Source organism: Cottoperca gobio, chromosome 15 (assembly GCF_900634415.1).
Source record: "Cottoperca gobio chromosome 15, fCotGob3.1, whole genome shotgun sequence".
In the NCBI taxonomy this organism is placed as follows: Eukaryota; Metazoa; Chordata; class Actinopteri; order Perciformes; family Bovichtidae; genus Cottoperca; species Cottoperca gobio.
The window spans coordinates 21,721,098-21,741,754 of NC_041369.1; the positions used below are offsets into that span (position 1 = coordinate 21,721,098).

General features: G+C 42.2%; 1 protein-coding gene across 2 annotated transcripts in view; it reads right to left on the bottom strand.

Moving 5' to 3' along the window:
* Positions 1–20,657, bottom strand: part of cdh11 (cadherin 11, type 2, OB-cadherin (osteoblast)) — a 79,677-nt gene that overhangs the window by 33,603 nt on the left and 25,417 nt on the right. For both annotated transcript variants that reach the window (XM_029449342.1, XM_029449343.1), the window contains exon 2: positions 6,161–6,223. The gene's annotated coding sequence lies outside the window, so the exon portion shown is untranslated. The remainder of the gene's footprint in view (positions 1–6,160; positions 6,224–20,657) is intronic.

Genomic DNA, 20,657 nt, shown 5'->3' on the forward strand with positions numbered 1-20,657 from the left:
CTTCAGTCCAGCGTGAGTTTAAACTGTGAAAGCTCTGAATCACTACACTGCGGAGGAGCAGCGAATGAGTCATTAACTGATCAGCAGGAAGCCCGTTCATCTTATTAGCAAAGCTCGTTAAACCGACCACAGCAATGATGAGCGCTGTTGTGTGTTATTGGCCCCGATGCAATGGTTGTGCTGCTGCCAAACTGCCGCAGATGGAGAAGAAAGAGGCAGGTAATAAGAATTTATGCTGCCTTCAACTCCACCACAAACAAGGGAAATAATGAGGAAACAAATAATGGACGATATTGACGGAGAAATGAAGAGATCAACTGAAATTGTGAAGCGGTGGGGGGAAAGAGAGGAAGAAAGAGACCAACCGAGAGGGATTTGTGTCCAGCTAGGTTAGCCATGTGTGTTCATGCTTTAGTGAGCTCAGCAAGGCTGTTCCAACATGATGAATAGAGACTAAAGATATTAGAATATGAGACAGAGAGAGAGAGAGAGAGATATCAAAGAGAGGCTGAGAGGATAGGAGGTGGAAATCCTCTTTTTTCCCATTCTTCCCCATAGAGAAATGAGAGAGTTAATCCTCGGGGGCTTACATTTGTTTTTTCTCTCTCTATCTCTCTGTGTTTCAGTATCTCTGACATTCTCTCTGCTCCCTCCTGATCGCTCTGTCTTTGTATTTTCCTGCTCTCATTGCGCTGTTAACGATCATCCATATTTGCATCTCGTCTTCCTCCCCTTCATATCCTTCTCGTGTTGAACTCCCTCTGTCCCTGCATCCTCATCTTTTTACTGTCTCTCTGATTCCTTGCAGGGTTTATGGGTTTATGATGCATGGTAATCTCACGGCAAACACATTTATCTGCTCATTCTTTCTCTTCTCTTCCCTCTCTTTTTGCTTCTTCTTGTTGCTCGGCAGGGCTGTGAGCTGTGTGGAGATGCTTATAGGATATTTATATTTGATTTGTGCTAGCGGAACAGAGTGAAATGTATAGACTGCAGAGGGAAGAACGGCACACGACTGAGCAATGACATGCGGGACAGGAAAGAGCAAAGAAGAACCGAACAAGACGAAACAGAGCAGTGAATACTAATTCAGAGCACAACGCCACGGATAAAGGCCAACGCAGAGCAGAGCAGAATTCAAATGAAATCCATCTAAGGCCGACACGTGTTCCAATGTGTACGTGTGATACACGTGTGATGTTAACTATATTTAAAAGGCATAATTTGAGCCACAAAGTATTGTCTCTCTGGTTCCAGTAGAAATCCAGTGCAGGTGGCTTTGTGACGAGAGGCTTGGTTGATCAAGCCAAGCCTGTAATCTCATATTGGAGGATAACTCCACATCTTGCATCCTTTGAGTCCCCGAAAAAGCAATTTCCCTCCATTCTGTAATGCCATTTTCTCCTGATAGTAGATCCCTTAAGCTTCCAAATTAAACATCGTCACCTGATCTCATCACCGAGTGTTCCCTGAGCTCTGATCATTACATCATTACCTGTGTAGCTGCTTTATCAGTAAACATCCAGGATAGAGTCAGACTGCAGCAGAGAAGAGCTCCCCACGGCCTTTAAATAAGACGTTGTAGGGTCGTCCTGTTTGCCAAATGAAAATCTGCCGACAGGAAGAGACAAAGTCCATCCATCCATCCATCCATCGTCTACCGCTTATCCGGGTTCGGGTCGCGGAAGCAGCAGCTCCAGTAAGGAATCCCAATCTCCCCTTCTCCGGGCCACATCCTCCAGCTCCGACTGGGGGATCCCGAGGCGTTCCCAGTGAGGAGATATAATCTCTTCACCGAGTCCTGGGTCTTCCCCGGGGTCTCCTCCCAGCTGGACGTGCCTGGAACACCTCCCTAGGGAGGCAGCCAGGTGGCTCCTTACTAGATGAACCACCTCAACTGGCTCCTTTCAACGCAAGAGACAAAGTTTAAGAGAGAAATACAAACTGAATTCAAATCAGCAGCTGATCACTCGTTCCAGAGAGTGCTGGGTTACCACGTCCGCTGTTGTGTTTCTCATCTTGTCTCTGTTGTTACTTTAAGGTTTGTTTACTGGGATTTCAACATTCCTGGCTATTGAAATCCTTCGTCTGCCATATAAATGGGCTAATCTCCGAAGGTGCCCTGGACACAAGAAGGCAGAGAAATGTCAGTGATATTGTAAGTTTCACTTAATACCAGCGTTAGCTCTGTCAGAGCGAGGGCTTTACATTGCTGGATATTTAATTAAATGAAACTGCAATTATTCCACTTTGTAAAAGTGTCAGTCCACACAATAGATTCAATATTGCTCACTTACAGATGACTTCACCATCCAGAAAAAAACTCCAAAAACCTTTTTATTATTTAGTTTAATGATCTAAAGCTGAAAGACTCTGCCTGCAAAACCTCCGCTGTATTCTACCTCACACTCATCTTTAAGCACTAAGCTGATGCTCTTATTTATGATGCAGAAAGACTAAGTGCAAGAGTAGTGTAAGCTTAAACCACTACATTGCAAATATTACAAAAGATATCCAAAGAAGCATCAAAGCTGCAGCCGGCGTCCGGACTGCATTAGTGACATACGTCCGTTATCCTTGGATGATCCAGGAGAAGTGATGGCGGCAGGAAGGCTCCGTCAAAGAGCCTGACGTGGAGCCTCTTGCCTTTAATAATAATAATACATTAGATTTGTATAGCGCTTTTCTAGAAACCTTTATCCTGTTGGTTTATCTACCCATCTGCCATCATAACGAATGGCTAAGGCCTGTCTGCAGTTTAAAATGGCCACACAATCAACAGTTAATAATGAGGTCAAGAACAAATGAATCACACAAGTACACAAGCAAAAACAAACAAACACCAACGGCAGCCTCTAGTATCCCAAGACGGTATCAGATGACGGATTGGGATGGAGGCCGCGATGGGAAACGAGCACAAATGTGTAATTAAGTTACAAGCAGACCAATCATAACCAAGCAGGTGGTCAGTTTGGTTTCTCCAAATGGTTTGATTGACATTTTACCAGCTTTCAAGAGAAACAAACCCTTGAATTAGTCAACAAGGCCGGGGAGGTTTGTTGGGGGGGTTTGCTACAGACCTGGCAACCCAAAACTGTCATTGCAGCTCAGTGAACCTCTGGAACAATTGAATCACATGGCTCTGATTGTGTTTGTGTGAGTGGGTGGGAAAGGGCAGTGTCTTTAAAAGTCTCTGCAGGTTTTCCAGAGTATTTTATTGATGCGTGCTTTTTTATATCTAGCTCTCAATCAGTCAGGCTGTTGGGTAATCAATACTGTTAGAGGGCATTAAAACTCCCCGTGTGTGTTTGTGTAAATCCCTGGAAAAGGAATCTTCTGCTCCTTAATTCCTGCTCCTTATCTATCCTCCCAGACACCCATCAGTGTCACATTTTTAAAGATATATGAGCCTGACGACTTTTAACAGCATTTCCCTGCTCTACTTTACACCCTCCAGAACGTGTTGCACCCTCCACTGACATGTGGAGATTCTGTGTATACTGCGTTTGTGTTAACATTCACTGTTGCACCTGAGTTTGACATGTTTTGCAAATGTAAGACATGTTTCTGTAGGTTAAGAAAATAAAACAGAGCTTGAACTTTAACTGGTTTCCTTTTTAAAGACTATATGTAAAGACTTTCACACTTGATAGTTGATGATGGATCCATGTGTCTGCCATCGAGTCTCTTTGCGTGTTGAAATCGTCTTTTTCTAATTCTTAAGTGGCCACACGATCAATGCATAATTTATAAATAAATCCCATCCGCTGCCAGATTACATTGTGCTCCAGCCTTGGAACATTTGCCCACAAATGCACAAGTAACGAGGCACAAATGCTGAGTGGAGCGATCCTGACCTGATCGACCCACTTTTTAAAGCACAAGTGTCTTTTATAGAGTGAATCAGATCATTAGCAGATCAGAAAACAGACTTTTTGATGTTGTTTTGCTGTAAATCTTTGGCAGGAGCACACTGTGCTTTCAGGGGAATTCTCATTTCAAAATCTCATTTTGAAAATGGTTACACTGCAGCTGCACTTAATCTGCAATGATCTGCCACTGTAAACATTACATGTGTTGTAGTTAATGCATGCAAAGTCAGCACACACGTCACATAAATGTACCGGATACACCATCTGCATGCACACAGAGCCAGGAGCAGTAAAGTAGCAGCAACACAGCTTCTCATGTGAAGTGAACTTCCACCTCACAACTACTGTGACCAGTGTGAAAACTGAACCCTGAACCCCGAGATGTTGAGCTGAGGACTGTGCAGCTAAAGTTTGCAAGACAAGATTAATTCTCCCAAACTTTGAGCCTTTGGCTGAGGCAAAGAACTGTGGTCTAACTGCCTGTAAGCTGAAATGGAGCATAATTTAGAAACTATCTCCCCATATCATGAGAACACAACAGGCGAAGAGCGAGATTGGATGCTCGTCCTAATATGGTCCTGCTGTCTCTGTGTGTGGAACTGGTATGGACTGACAAAGCTGAGAAACACAGCCCATGGATGCCCCGAGCACGCACGTACGGCCTCATGAACACACACGGAACAATAAATCTGTTGCTTTCTTTCAGCAGAATGTGCCAAGAGGAGAAGGAACTAATCTGAGTTGTAGAAATACACAGTGAGTGAAGGGGGGAGGGGGCACTTATGTCCCTTCTCTATCTCTTTTTCTACAAATCTAAGACACACACACACACACACACACATACATAGAAACTCATTGTCAGTTTGCCTGTCGCTGCGTCGTGACGATGACGGAGAAGGTCAACTGGATGCCTGCTTTTTATGGGATATGTGCTCAGATCCCAGTTTGGTGGTCAAAAGGTTAAACATCCAATCAGCACGCAGCGTAGCTAAACCCTTCGAAAGCAGGAATCATGATACGTTACAGGCGGAATCAATAGACGTCAATGAGGACACGTCATTGGCATCCACAAAGTATCCAGACACAACCACCTTCTTATTTAAACACACACATTCATACAGAGTCAGAGGACCATACAAGGTGCACATCAGCTCTTCAGTAGTGTAACCATTCACACAGACTAACACTCACACACTGTTGGCCTGTAGGCCATTGGGAGCAATTTGGGGTTCAGTATCTTGCTCAAGGACACTTTGACATGCTGACTGCAGGACTGGGGATGGAACCACCAACCTTACAACCGGTGGACGTCCACTCTACCACCTGATCCACAGCTGCCTGTTGAATATCTATTGAATATCTTTAAATGTGACAATTTACTTGATACAGTCAGTGTTTCCACAACAGCTGATAGGAACCTGAATACATCGATCTAACCTTGTTATAAAGACGACATGTTGTTACAACTTGTTAGAAGTCTTCATTCTACTATTCATGTTTCATTTCTGATGCTTTAACATATCAAAACCTAAAATATTGAAAGATTAGATTTTTGCTGTGGTTCCTGTCTGACCTACTGTCTCCGAGTCACTTTACCTATTTGTCTATTTCCAGTTTCCGGCCTGCAGTTGAAGGATTAGAATATGTTCTTCTGAAATCGGCTCGTCAGCCTGTCAGCCACTGATAAGCACACTCAGGATCGATTAGATCTGCCTTTAATCTATTCAACTTTTTCAGGCGAATGAAGAAATGCTTAGTATGGGAGATGTGAGGTGCACGATACGGTGACTTTGGGAACACGTGCCCAGAGGGCAAATGCATCGTAAGCCGCATTTTCAGGCATGAGATCATATTAAATATGCATTCTTACAAGTCCTCTTTAACAAGCTGCTGTCGGCAAATACCAGCTAAACAATTCCAAATAATTTTCTATTAACCATGAAAGACCGAGATCATTGCTTAGAGAGACAGAGGCAAGAAAAAGGGAAAATGTCTCAAGAAAGAAAGGAATATAATAATATATTAAGAGAAAGAAAGAATGAAAGAGTTGTAGATAAAGCTCTCTGTGTGCTTTCAGCCATCACTCTGTCGCTCTCTGAAAGAGAGGGAGCCAGTTAAACAGAATGCTAAACAGGCAAGTGGGGCCTGATGTGTCAATGCCAATTCAAAAGCCTTTTGATTACACACACACACACACACACACGCACACACACACACACACACACACACACACGCACACACACGCACACACACGCACACACACGGGGAAGGAGAATGTCAGAACGCACCTTTAGCTCATTACTGGTGTCGGACACGTTGATGGTTTCCTCCTCTGCACGGCGACACAGATCCTGAGAGGCAGAGAGGGCAGTTTGATTAATCACATGTAAGAACCACCGTTTATTAAAGAGGAAAGGGTTCAAATACATTGCATATGATGTAATTAGATATGTGTTAATTAAATGCACTTCCTATCTCATGATGTTCATGTGATTAAGCAGGGGATGGAGTGAGTGGAAGTATATGGGGCTTGTTTATGAGACGGACACACGTGAAGGTAAAAGACAAACAGGAAATAAACAAATAGAAGTAGTGAGGCTTGTGGACTCCAAACACTCGACTAACGCAAACCTCTTTTAACCCTAAACGCATGTGAAGCTGTCAGACTCTTTATAATCCACTTCCTCAGGCTCTCTACGACGAGTTTAAGTTGAACAAATGTCACAACCATATTCATATCGCCCTCCCAAAGTTATTGCATTCCACTTTTTCATATCAAAATAACTGCACTGCAGCAATGCATTACTGGAGCAAAATATAAACTTAATATATTTAATTCATGTGTTGACTTCTCTGAATTAACCAAGCCACATCCTGGATGTACAGTGCACCCGCCTGCAGCTACTTTATGCTTGTTAAGACTTTCCCCATCCAGCCTGATGTATGAGCACCGAGTGCACAGACTGCAGTCTAAACATTATGTTAACACACAAACAAACTCACACTTGTGTCCTGATTCATTACAGTTTACTCCCGACAACAGATCACCTTTTGGATTGGCTGGATATGTGTTTTATATGTGAACTGAACCTTCTGGTTTTGATAAATTCGGTCCGAGTTCTGCATTTAAATTAGCTGTGCACACCGCGGGCTTGAACTATAAATGTTGCTATACATATTAAATGTTGCTTGTGAGGTATTGCTTCCAGTATCAAAGAGCAGCACTGGTGTCATGTAATCATTTTGACCAATTATTCTTATAAGGAGAACAGAATTAAGAATCATAAGAATGATTTACAGCCTGATTCAACATTTGTGCCACAGAACTGTAGCGAAGTGTTGCATTGCGTGACACGCTTTATTGAGATGAACAGCCAGTGGTGTTTAATCTTTCAGTATTCTGGGGCAAGAATAACATTAGTGGTTAACTTAACACAGAGGAAAGAAACTCATGGTCTCCAAAGAAACTTTAAATGAAAAAGGATGACGACTTGAACTCAGATAGTCTCTCTTCCTTTAGTAATATGAAACTATGTTGCAAAAAACATAGAAGACGAAGCGATGCAAGTCCCAGTTGCATTCGTTCTTTGCTTTTGTCTGTTATTTCCGTACGTCGGGACACTGAACGGTGGACTGTGCACTTCAAAGTGTGCTCAGAGACACTTTACCAACCTGCTAAGTCTCGTGTTTGGAGCAGCACTGATGGAAAGATTTGAATTGGTCACGGGTGGTTTTGAGGACATTTGTAATAGAAGCCACTGCTTTTATGTTTCCATTGCGTTCCCAGTTCACCCGAGGTGTTATCCGGGCAGGGAAATGAACAGGATATGCTCTCGCCTCCATCAGTAACCACCAGTGAGAAGCCCTTGAGCAAGCTACTTAACCTGTGCTGGTGCTGAGTGGCTGTACCTGCGTGAGGGTGAAGCAGGATGGACATGTGGGGTTTAAACTTCACTGGGTGAATGAGGGCAAAACAAACACAAAAAATGCAGTCTGGAAACATTTTTCTTAAACTTCTCTTCCATCTAGTAATTATGTGAGTGTGATAGAGCACGAGTGAAGAGATGAGGGGGGAAAAAAACGGCGAGGGAGATATCTTTAACGGCGTAATGGCTAAATATCAAAAGGGCAAAAACTCCCTTTATCCTCTGCGCCACATTTCTTATATCCATGTGTTAATGAATGTGCAGTGAGCGATCACACAGCTCCGAGGACCGAGACGGCAATAATTAACCTTCCCTCCATCTATACCAGGAACTAAAGATCAACACTCGTGGCTTTAGCGGGGGATACTTTTGTAAGAAAGGTAATTTGTCTGTTTTTATATGTATTCCAGACCAACAACCAGAATAGGGAAATTATATTTATATTTCTACAGCTACACATTCTGTGAAACACTTTTTATACCTGAGAGATCAAACAACATATAACCTCTGCTTCTTGAAAAGTGCAGTTTACTTTATTATATAACTCCAAATATACACAACACTTTTAACATCAGCCACTGCCGCTGGTGGATGCCATCTTATTTGCCGATAGGCTGATGGCTGTCAACAAGGCAAGATAGGGTGAGAAGCTCAGCCATCCATGAGAGACTCGGAGCCGCTGCTGCTTTGCCTTGAAAGGAGCCAGTTGAGGTGGTTCATCTAGTAAGAATGCCACCTGGGCGCCTCCCTAGGGAGCATCACATGGACCATTAACACAAATCTGTAAATGGCACACACACCTTCATCATCAGCATAGCATTAAACCAAATGATTATAATCCCTCCTGTATAACACATCATCCTCACGCTATCATTGTTCACAGATCCAGCTGCTTCGTATGCAGAGAACACCGACTCCTTTCACTTCGTTAAAGAAGAAGAAATGTGTTTTTATCAGAGTATCCATAGCAACACATGCTGACACGACGTTAACAGTAACGATGCGTTGCGTAACTACATCACAGGTGTTTTTAAAAAAAGGAGGCATGCTTCATGAAGCCCTGCAGAAATCAGTAATGTGTGATATGAGCAATGTCGCTGTGGAATTTAACCAATCACTATTGTGCTATGTTTCTGCAGCTAAACTGCTTTGTATGCACGGACGATTGAGCTCATTCCAACCGTAAACAACGGGCTCGTTATGTGATGGAAAATGGATTTCACCATGTTGCGGTGTTGCGGGCGACGCTGAGACGATGCTGTCGATACTGTAACGCACGGTCTGAATTGTTTCTCGTGTGAAATGGGCAACGCATGAATAAAGGCCTATCGATTGGTCGTCCACTGTAAACAACTCTGTTGCGATCACCTTTGGATGCATGGGCACAGCTTTCCACAAAGTGATGATAGTTTGTATTGATTTTATTGTTGATGAATTGCATTGGTATCTGCAGAGTGACGCTCTCAATATAAACATGGGGGAAAGCCGACAAATCTCCTGTTTTGTTTCAGCAATAAATAACAATGGAGATAAACAGATTTGAAAGACGTTATGATGTATGGCCACACTCCAGCAGAGCCCCGGGTTCTTCTGGCCGCAGCGTGCAACCCTAATAGGACTATTCAGTGTGTCAGACTTTTATCATGCGGATCTATACATTGTAAGCACCCACATCCCTGCTGTATCTACTGTCTTACATTTAGTGGCCAAACACCAGCACTTAGCTTGTTGTACGAGTTCTGTTCTCTTATAAAAGACCAAACAACTTGTGTGAAATGATATCAGCTGCAGCTGCCGGGTCGTTTAAGGATACACACGACCATCAGCTCTCAGTTTAGCTTCCCATCATTGCAGAACATAATCAGAAATGTACCTTCTTTTTTGGATTTTTGGATCAGTTGCAAATGTTGTATTCATGCCAACCTTCTCAATCACGCACACAAACACACACACACACACACACACACACGGTATTTGCACACACGTTTCGTATACACATGTAAATAGACAGCTTGAAATGCAGCCATTAGTGTTGCGTCTGTCATTAGCTAAAAGGCCTGAAGCTGGAGTCAGACCAGAATAATTATTCTGATTATAGGCCTCTAGCTGAGCTCTATCCAAACACATTACACTCTCTGGGATTAAAATCTGGTGTTTCATCTAGTTTCTACATCAAGATGCTGGGATTTATTCCGTGATAGCAGCCAATTGGAGTCTCAACATTGAAAACAAAAACAGGAAAAAAAAAAACAGCCTAATTGTCTGCAGGTCTTTAAAGACAGACAGGAGATAAAGTTTGAAGACATTTGCCCCTCCTCACACAGCTTCCGCTCTCTTGCTTTATAGGGGAGTATAACAGTTGACCTTTACTTAGGGAAACTTGGCTGCGGCCGAGGGCCCTGAAGTCCCGTAGTTTGAAAACACATTTTGACCACTGCAGAGCTTCTGGACAATAATGGAGGGTTATTGGGAGGTGCTTGTCATTTAGGACTATCCTGAAATATAACCCTCTCCACTCCAGCACTAACTGACCACAACAGTTGAATAAGCACCATCTGATAGTTGAAAATAATCAGAGTTTAAGCTGCTCCCGTCTGCCTCGATTTAGGGTCCCAAGGGCCAGCCGGAGCGTATATAAGAGGTATTTTATTCACTCTGCCCTTCAGGCATTGAACACAGCATGACTGAAGGAGGGAACTAATAAAATTATTCTTTCTATAACTTATTGCTGCTTCATGCCCATCTGCTCTATTGTTAATTGTGTATGTTTTCATGGTATTTATTGGATACCTTTGGAGAAGCCAAAGATATATTATATAAAGTCAATCAAATCTAATCTTTTTTTAAAAGAGAAATGTTTATATGGCTCCGTGTAACACATTAATGGTGAAACTGTAAAACAATTGTACGTTTGAAGGCATTAAAACACATATGTGATGATAATAACTCATGTCACTGAATGGGTGTTTATGTAAGAAAGTGATTATTCGCATGAATGTGAGAATGAATATGGGTTTGTAACTGTGAGCATGTGTTCATGGGTTTGATACTCTCAGTACGACTGCGGTGAAATGATGCAAGCAGAATGTGATAGCGGCTTTGAGGATCAGCACAGTGGGCGCAGCTGGCAGCCACACACACACACACACACACATACATATTGGCTGGCAGGGACTGGTGGATCCCAGCTGTGTCAGTATTATTCATGCACCAGTATGCATTCACAGGTGCACGGGCACATAGACAAGCACACACAGGCACATTGCTTTGTATACAAGCTGCTGAAGTGTTATCATGTACTTGTCCGTGCACATGCGCACCTGCACACACGCGTTGCTCACATTGGCAAGCATCGTGGAAAAAAAGTAGCCTCTTCAGCATGAGCCAAGCAATAGGTCAGCAATTTATGACACCTGTCTAAGTTTGGCAGCAGTTTGTAAAATGACTGTATTTACCTATGTGACTCTTCCTTGTCTGCACTCCTTTCAACTTATTTTTGGAGCATCGTTGTTTTCATATATTTTATCTTTAGGCAAGCATCCGCCTCCTCCTCCTCCTCCTCCTCCTCCTCCTCCTTTCTGACTCACTGCTGCGTCTAAAATAAAATGCTACTCAGTAGATGCAGCTGCAAGTGGCGGGCAGTGACTTTACAGGGGATTGGCTGGTAACTATAGGCCTTGTTTTATCTTGGAGCTCAGACGTCCTGCTCCCACAGTAGTGCCACTCCTACAACACTTGCTCTAGACAGCTGAGTATGTTCCACTTCACATAGCTCCATGTGGTTAGATAAGCCTTTTCTCCATCTCAAGTGGCGAGCAATGATGTTTTGTACTTAAGAGTAACGTTTTATATTGAAAGCATTGAGCATGGAGAGACACATAACTGTGTGATATACACCTTTAGGAGTGTGATTGTACGTGCATCCTTAACGTTTATATCTGAGAACACAAACACGCATTCATCTACGCGCTCAGTCCTCGTCAGCCTTGGCAATGCTAACAAAGTGCTGATGACTCCACTTCCTTTTGTTTGAGCAAATCAAATTAAGAAGAGTGCTGGCGTTTGCTTGTTGTGTCCAACCAACAATCTGAAACTTGCAGACATTCAATGGACAATGACATGTTGACATGTTGGCTGATTGTAAGAACCTATGGATTGACTGATTGATAGACAGACAGCTAATCAATCAATGTGCTAATTGTAAGCACCGCCTTTTATAATATCATGGAACACAAGCACACGTTCAACCGCATACATATAAATAGTTATTTAAATGCACTTGTAACTGTAGAAGTAGGCTGTAGACACTTGAAAGCACTCAGCCCTCCTGCTAAAGCTGCGGAAGGTGGGCACAGCAGGCGTGGGTGTAAGGTGAGCGGCAGACACGTTGATGCTGTTTGCCTTTTTAAAGCAGAGTTTGATCTTAACAGCTGTGGCAAGATGGAGGAAACTGCATGTAGCTGGAAGAGTTAGAAATGACTCCCCGCTCCTTCCTTCACAGTTACTAATATGAACCGCTTATTAATTCTGACAAAACAATCCGTACTGCAAGAATCATTTGAACAAACAATCGTGTACAAATATAACATCCATGTACACTTGTATCCAAAGTTTCATGAAGTGTTAGCATGTTGTTAGCACACATCGCTATTCCCTGCCTTTATCCTGTTTGACTTGACAATTCAATCTTTAGTCTGCGGGTCACAGGTGATTATTTAAAAGCAACACAGTGTAGATGAAATATGGACGCCATCAGTATTGTCCTTTGGCGATGCTATTGTAAAATGTAGCTCATTATATTTTCTACATTGATTTCTTCTTTATTTAAATGTATCCCTGGAGAAAGCAATGATGCTCATTTACACAAAGCTGCCCATGTTTAAAATCAGTGAGTTAATTTAAAACTCTCAATCTTTCACCCGCAGCGTTTCCACGGCCGCAGACTTCTTTATTGCTTTTAAGGTGAGACGCTTTTATTGGCCCCTTGGAGCTTCTTATCTGCACAAACTAGTCGTTAGCTTCTTGTTTATTCATCGGGTTCACATTCGATCGTATCGGTACATTCTCCTTTCCCTTTTTATCACTTTGCAAATATAATAAGCAAACTTAATAAAAACAAAAACAACCTCCTTATTTTAGGATTCAAAGTATTCTGAGGATGCAGTGTAGAGTTTGCCAAATAGCACACGCAGCAACCTCATCTGGACTGTTGGATATAAAGATAAGATCAGAGCCTGCAGTGTAACATCACAGTAAAGCAAAATACAACAAATACATTCATCTATCAAGTGTCCATCTACATCAGAACAACATCTATAATAGTGATCAACGACTAGAAGGACAGATACAGCTGAGGCGTTCAGGGCTTCAATGGAAAGGGGGAAAAAGGAACGTTTGAAACGATGGTGCCTGGTTATGGAAACCTGGGGGGGGGATACTCAGGGGGGAAGCTGGTACTTGGATCTGAGATGATTTTTTGGGCCTGCCTCTGTGTGTGTGTGTGTGTGTGTGTGTGTGTGTGTGTGTGTGTGTGTGTGTGTGTGTGTGTGTGTGTGTGTGTGTGTGTTAGATCCTCCCGGTTGGATTATGTTTCTTTGAAGACTCAGATGTTGACGGACCCCCGTGATCTTCATGGCTGTGTGTACACGTCGGATGATCTGGAGCTGTCACTGTACTGTCAGGTCACCAGACCCTGCAGACCTTGCAACAGTTTGGGACGCTCCCCTCGAAGCTGCACCTCCAGCCGCTGCTGCGCCTGGGAGCTCACGTCCTCCACAATGACCTTCAACACCAGTTTGTTTCTTGATTTTTGTTGCTTTCATTTTGAATTGCTCCTACGATGTTTATGTTGAGCAGCATCTCCTCTGTTTTTGTTTTGTGTTGAATGAATATGAATAAATATGAAGGGCGGTACACCGAACTGATTTTCATTTGCTAAGACTGCTTCTGATGGACCTCAGGCTGCTTTTTTCCCCCTGCTGTTGCCACAACAAGCTTATATTGCTGCCTGCTGCATGTGAACTTCAGAGAAGCGGCACTGCATCCTGTGTCTGTATTCACTGCTACAGTCACGTGTGAAGCTTTTACAATGTGCTTTGGAGACGCTGTGTTTTTGGTCATGCCAGTAAAGCGTCTTTGAATGTGTAGCTTGGTTTATGGCAACAAGAGGAGACGGAGAGAGCCAGTTATAGAGATTCTCTGGAGAGACATAGAAATAAAACTGTGATATCTGAAGCTGGGACACAAACACACACACACACACACACATTTCAAACAAAACAAATACCTAACATGCACGCAAACTAACTTCTCCGTGCGTCCGGAGCCAGAGATGGCAGCGTACAGGCAGCAAGTGCTTACACAAACACATAATGACTGTGCGCGTTACCGACGACGTGACGGAGGGAAGACATATATTCTAGTTGACATGTTGACTTAGAGAAACGGAGAAAAACGAGCAAGAGCCATTTAACTGACAGGGTGGGGAGGAGGGATAAAGAGCGAGGAGAGAGATAGATGATAGAGAGAGAGAGAGAGAGAGAGAGAGAGAGAGAGAGAGAGAGAGAGAGAAAATAAATATGCTCTTTACATATTCAGTCCTGCACGGCTGGGCTGCTTATGTATGTACGTGCACACCCAGTTATGACTCGCTTCACTTGTCGATGATTTTCATTTAGATAGTTTGTTATTGTATGACACGCTCTCTTACTCATAAAGCAGCACAGCCAGCACTTCACACATACACTCACACACAAATACACACTCGCATGAATATGTAATGATCTCTCACAACTGTATCTTGACACGGGCTCGGCAGAGTGCTTTTCCTCTTTAAAGTCTGTTAGAGCATTAAATAAATAAACAACCAACCAACCAAATCCCTAAATCCGATCAGGAGGTGGCTCCCACTGACACGTATGGTGAGATACTTTCCATCAATTACATATTTAGGAGTAAACGCCATCATCTCTACATTATTAATCCAGAAATGTTATTTTTGGGTTTGGAGTCCTGCAGCTGGAGGACACGCTAAACATTTAAAGGCTTGGAAGTGGCGAGCACGCGTTGGTGTCCTCCAGCGAGACGCTGAGTTGCTCAACCTTTCCTGGCTGTTTATTAATGACTACATAATTATCATGTGTATCCGTTTATATTATCACCTGCGACTCCGCGAGCATCAGGTGACCTGCATGTTGAGAAACTCTTCCTGAAGCAGACACTGTTCTCTTTCTCATCCAATGTTCTCTCCTCTTCTGCGATCAATAACATATAACCTTACAGCTCCCGCTTGTATCACAGTGTAGAAGCCACAAAGCAGCATGTCACTACATCATCAACTGAGGGTTATCAATCTGCACTTTGAAGAGTTTTGATAAAAACGCATTTGAAAGTTCAACTGTTCATAACGTGGACACTATAAAACTCCATCCCATGTTGACACATCACATGCTGCACACTAGGTAGTGAAGTTAAGACTGTTTGGACCAATTCAGTGCATTATGGGTAGAAACTAAACTCATTGTGCAGATAGACCTTTGTGGTTCTATTGTTGGAAACCCAGAGTCCCAAGTCTCTCTGACATTTCCCCCCCGAAGATTTAACCTCAACTGTATTTTATGCAACTTAGCTTCATTTTAAGCTCTAAAAATGTTTAAGTGAAAATTATATTTGCTAATAAATCTGAATTTTTAAGACTTTTTATTAAACTACTGATGATCTTAACTTGAACTACTGATGATCTTAACTTGAACTACTAATGATCTTAACTTGAACTACTGATGATCTTAACTTGAACTACTAATGATCTTAACTTGAACTACTGATGATCTTAACTTGAACGACTAATGATCTTAACTTGAACTACTAATGATCTTAACTTAAACTACTGATGATCTTAACTTGAACTACTGATGATCTTAACTTCAACTACTAATGATCTTAACTTGAACTACTAATGATCTTAACTTGAACTACTAATGATCTTAACTTGAACTACTGATGATCTTAACTTGAACTACTGATGATCTTAACTTGAACTACTAATCATCTTAACTTGAACTACTGATGATCTTAACTTGAACTACTAATGATCTTAACTTGAACTACTGATGATCTTAACTTGAACTACTGATGATCTTAACTTGAACTACTGATGATCTTAACTTAAATTACTGATGATCTTAACTTGAACTACTATCATCTTAACTTGAACTACTGATGATCTTAACTTGAACTACTGATTATCTTAACTTGAACTACTAATGATCTTAACTTGAACTACTGATGATCTTAACTTGAACTACTGATTATCTTAACTTGAACTACTGATGATCTTAACTTGAACTACTGAATTATCTTAACTTGAACTACTGATGATCTTAACTTGAACTACTAATGATCTTAACTTGAACTACTAATGATCTTAACTTGAACTACTGATGATCTTAACTTGAACTACTAATGATCTTAACTTGAACTACTGATGATCTTAACTTGAACTACTGATGATCTTAACTTGAACTACTAATGATCTTAACTTGAACTACTGAATGATCTTAACTTGAACTACTGATGATCTTAACTTGAACTACTGATGATCTTAACTTGAACTACTGATGATCTTAACTTGAACTACTGATGATCTTAACTTGAACTACTGATGATCTTAACTTGAACTACTAATGATCTTAACTTGAACTACAAATGATCTTAACTTGAACTATTAATGCTCTTAACTTGAATACTACTACTACTAGATTACATATAAAACAGTTGGCAGCAAAACGTTCTGAATAAGTTATTTATGAGCTTAAAATGATCACGTGATTCATTTCCCGCCTTGCTATTGGTTGTCAGCAGAGAGACCTTTGTGATACTAACATGATGCTTGAACATGTGGAGATAGACCTTTGTAGATCTCACTGACTCAGCAAATATATACAGAATCTGCATAAATGAGTGATGCAGATAGACCCTGTTCACTTTAAAGCCCTTTGAGACATAGACCTCACATCTGTCCAATGTGTCAGATAGACCTGGTTGACCCTCAGTTGACGAATAATATCCAGTTAAAGCTAAATTAAAGGCTGACTTGTCACACATGTTCATGTCAGGATGCAAACGTGCTCGCTGGTTATGTAGGTATTTGTTTTCTTTCTGATTGGAGATACCGCTGCGTCACACGAGGCTCTCATTGTCCTGCCCGCTAATTAATGAGTCCAGTCAGAGAGCTGGATGCCTGCGTGCCCGGTCTGCCTCCTCAGAGAGAACTGCTGGCAGTCGTATGAATCACCACATTCAAGCGGTCTCGTGGTAAAAGAGCAAAAAATGATTGAAAACCAAAAGAAGAAATTCATGAGGCTGGATGAGCGATGATAAATGTATTAGCACTAGATGGCATTTCCATCACCACCTCATCGATCACCTTGGGGACATTTTAAATGGTGGACCGTGTGTGTGTGCATTCATGTGTGTGTGTCATATGCAGAAACAAGGCAGACAAAAACAGCTCCCGCACACGCACACACACACACACACACACACACACACACACACACACACACACACACACACACACACACACACACAGGGGAAGCTGCAGGCTATACAGTTGTAAGTTTTTAGTGTATTAAACCATAAAACTATAACTCCCCATCCCTTTTTATATTTGTCCAATCTTCAGATATTGTTTTTGTTCATTATTGCTTCTCTATTTTCTTCCAAATTAGCTGTTTTTTTCCTTCCTGTGTTCGAACTAATTGAAAGTTCAGCTTCCGTGCATACTTTGTGGAAGTGCACCCTCCATTGATCTGTTGTAAGATTGATATTTTTTCAGATTTCCTCCAGGATGTTCTTACGGTGCAGAGAAGGAACTGACAATAACAAACAGCATTAACCTTTGTGAATCCAGCCGCACAATCACACGTCCTCCTGTTGTTTGCATCATCCTGCCTTAATGCTTCAAAGGAGAACTATGGAGCTCACTCATGGCAAGCAAGGGGAGCTGTCACCCTGCACTGTTTGATAAATAACAAGAGACTCTCCAGCCGCAGGACGCGTCTCAAACAAGGTGCAAATGTCTCAGTAAATCTGGCCCTGACTCTCTGCTCCACCCCGACCTCCTCTCTCTTTTGGTCCGTCTCTTGGTATTCAGCGGCTGCTCTCTTGCAGCTCAGACTCTCTTATCTAAATCTCCATTCAGACGGAGAAAGAGACAGAGCCGGGGAGAGAGAGTCAGAGATAGATAATACAGGTCACTCTCCAATGACAACTCTAAAAGGCATCTGGGGAGAGGAGCGGAGAGCTGCGGCAAAGAACAGTATGAATTTCTGCTCCGAGCTGAGACCAAGAAAAACACGCAGATAAGTAGCTTGATATGAAAGTTACTTTACATCTGGTGATTTTCTAGGCTCACAGAGTCTTAGTCGTTTATTTTAGGATCCTCTGAAAGCCTGTGGCGATGATAAATCAGCAAAAAAGACCCACCATATGCCTGTGTAATGGAAAGCTAAGCTGAGCAGAAGTCAGCTGCATTAACTGTTATCAATGGAAGAAGGAACGTGGACCTTTTGTAACCTTTTGTCAATATTGATGCTACGGAAAATAGTCCTTCCTCATTTCTTACATTGTTTTGGTGGTGTATTTAAAGGCCTTGATAAACGGGGCAACACTAAGACTATTACGATGTTTGATTTTCACCACGAGGATCGCAAACATATTTTCATTTGTGTTTGAAAGATTATAGCACACAGTTCTCATCCTGCCAGACGTCAGCTGAGCATCAACATAATGTCAAAGAGAATCACATGTAAAAGGATGATGTCTCTTCTGTAATTGACCATAAGTAGTAATAATATGTAGCGTGAAAGGAGACCTGGAGGTTATAGCAGCAGGGGGGGTGTGTGACTGCCAGTTCTTGCTCGCTAGAAATATGAGTTCTAGTATTAATTAGGAGAAATGTGGCTGTTTATATCAAACACACACAACCTCAGCACTCAATGTGTCCTGTTCTCTAAACATATATTGGTTTGTATTATGCTACACACACACACACACACACACACACACACACACACACACACACACACACACACACACACACACACACACACACACACACACACAGACTTAGATGTATGCAAAGCAGTTTTCTTCAATATTATGTCTGCGTTCGCCCCTTTAATCTCCTCTCTTCTAATTTTCTAGTTTCTACTTGAACACAAACTGATTTAGATTGGGACTGATATCCAAAGCCACACACAGATACGGTGGCACACACACACACACACACACACACACACACACACACACACACACACACACACACACTCATACACTGTTGAGTTATGTTCAGTCCTAATCTGCAACTGGAGATGATGTGAGAGTCCATTAAAGACGGGGATGTTTGTTTTATCCTTCAGCCCCTCCTTGCAGCACAACTCAGCCAATGTTCATTTATCTCTCTCTGGATTACTGCAGCCTCCTCTACCTTTACCTGTCTCCCTCCCCCCGTCCCCCCAGCATCACTTTCCTGCTGCCCCCCTCTCTTTCTTCTCACCTGAGGCAGACAGTAAACTCCAAACTAAATTGAATTTGGCATGTTCTCAAACTGCTGTCGAATAAAGTGCTGCAAGCGAATGGCAGTATTTTTTGTTGCGTTGTTGGATCTTCTCCTATAATGATGTCCGCGCCACATGAGGCAGCTTGGAAGTTGCTGTGGGAACTGGACACGTCAGTTCTTTAAAGCTACACAGAAGAATTCAAGATGACTCAATGAAAGTCACACAATGAAAACACAATGAAAAACAACCAATTACAGTAGATATGGTGTTGTTGGGCGACATGCTAAAAGAGGCTGTAAAAAGATTTCAGATAGCCAGCGTGTCCACACTGCAGCCGTCAAAGACTAAAACAAGACGCTTCACTGTTACAACCTGAAGCAGATTCACCTCGTCGGACATTTACTCTTATTTTTATAGGCTGTGAGTGTTGAATTGATCTACACCCCCAACACAGCTCTACTTTCAGCTCTCTCTCTCTTAACCTAGCTGTTATATATTTAGTCATTTCTCTCCTTCCTGACTCTCTCTCTGTCTCTCTCTCTCTCTCTCTTCTCTCTCTCTCTTCTCTCTCTCTCTCTCTCTCTCTCTCTCTCTCTCTCTCTCTCTCTCTCTCTCTCTCTCTCTCTCTCTCTCTCTCTGTCTCTCTCTCTCTCTCTCTCTCTCTCTCTCTGTCTCAGCAGTGCTATCAGAGGGTTGTAATGTAAAGTCAGCCTCTATCTTTCTGTCTGTGCTATCAGATCTAGTTGGTGTAGCTTAAGTCAGCCCTGCTGTCCAGGCTAAGTGAATGTTAAAAGCCTATTGAGTTTCTTTTCACAAGCTGCAATACTTTGCCTTATAAAGGTAATACGATGTGCTGTGTGTGTGTGTGTGTGTGTGTGTGTGTGTGTGTGTGTGTGTGTGTGTGTGTGTGTGTGTGTGTGCTGCATGTAATGTGATGCAGTCTTTTAATTTAGGAAAGGAGACACAGTCAGCAGGTAGAGGTTAAGACCTCTGCTAGAGGACACACACACACACACACACACACACACACACACACACACACACACACACACACACACACACACACACACACACACACACACACACACACTGTAACCTAGCATGAAATTGATTTCAGGGTAAAGTAGCAGAACATATGAGGCTGCTGCTGGTGGAGTATGTGGCTGCTGTATTGTGCGTTTGTATATTGTGAGAAAGGGGGAAAAGGTTATTCTCCATGATGTAGTGGCAGACAAAAGCTACCTCAGAAAATCCATAACATTTATTGATATCTTCAGTCATGCTTCATTTTTCACCTT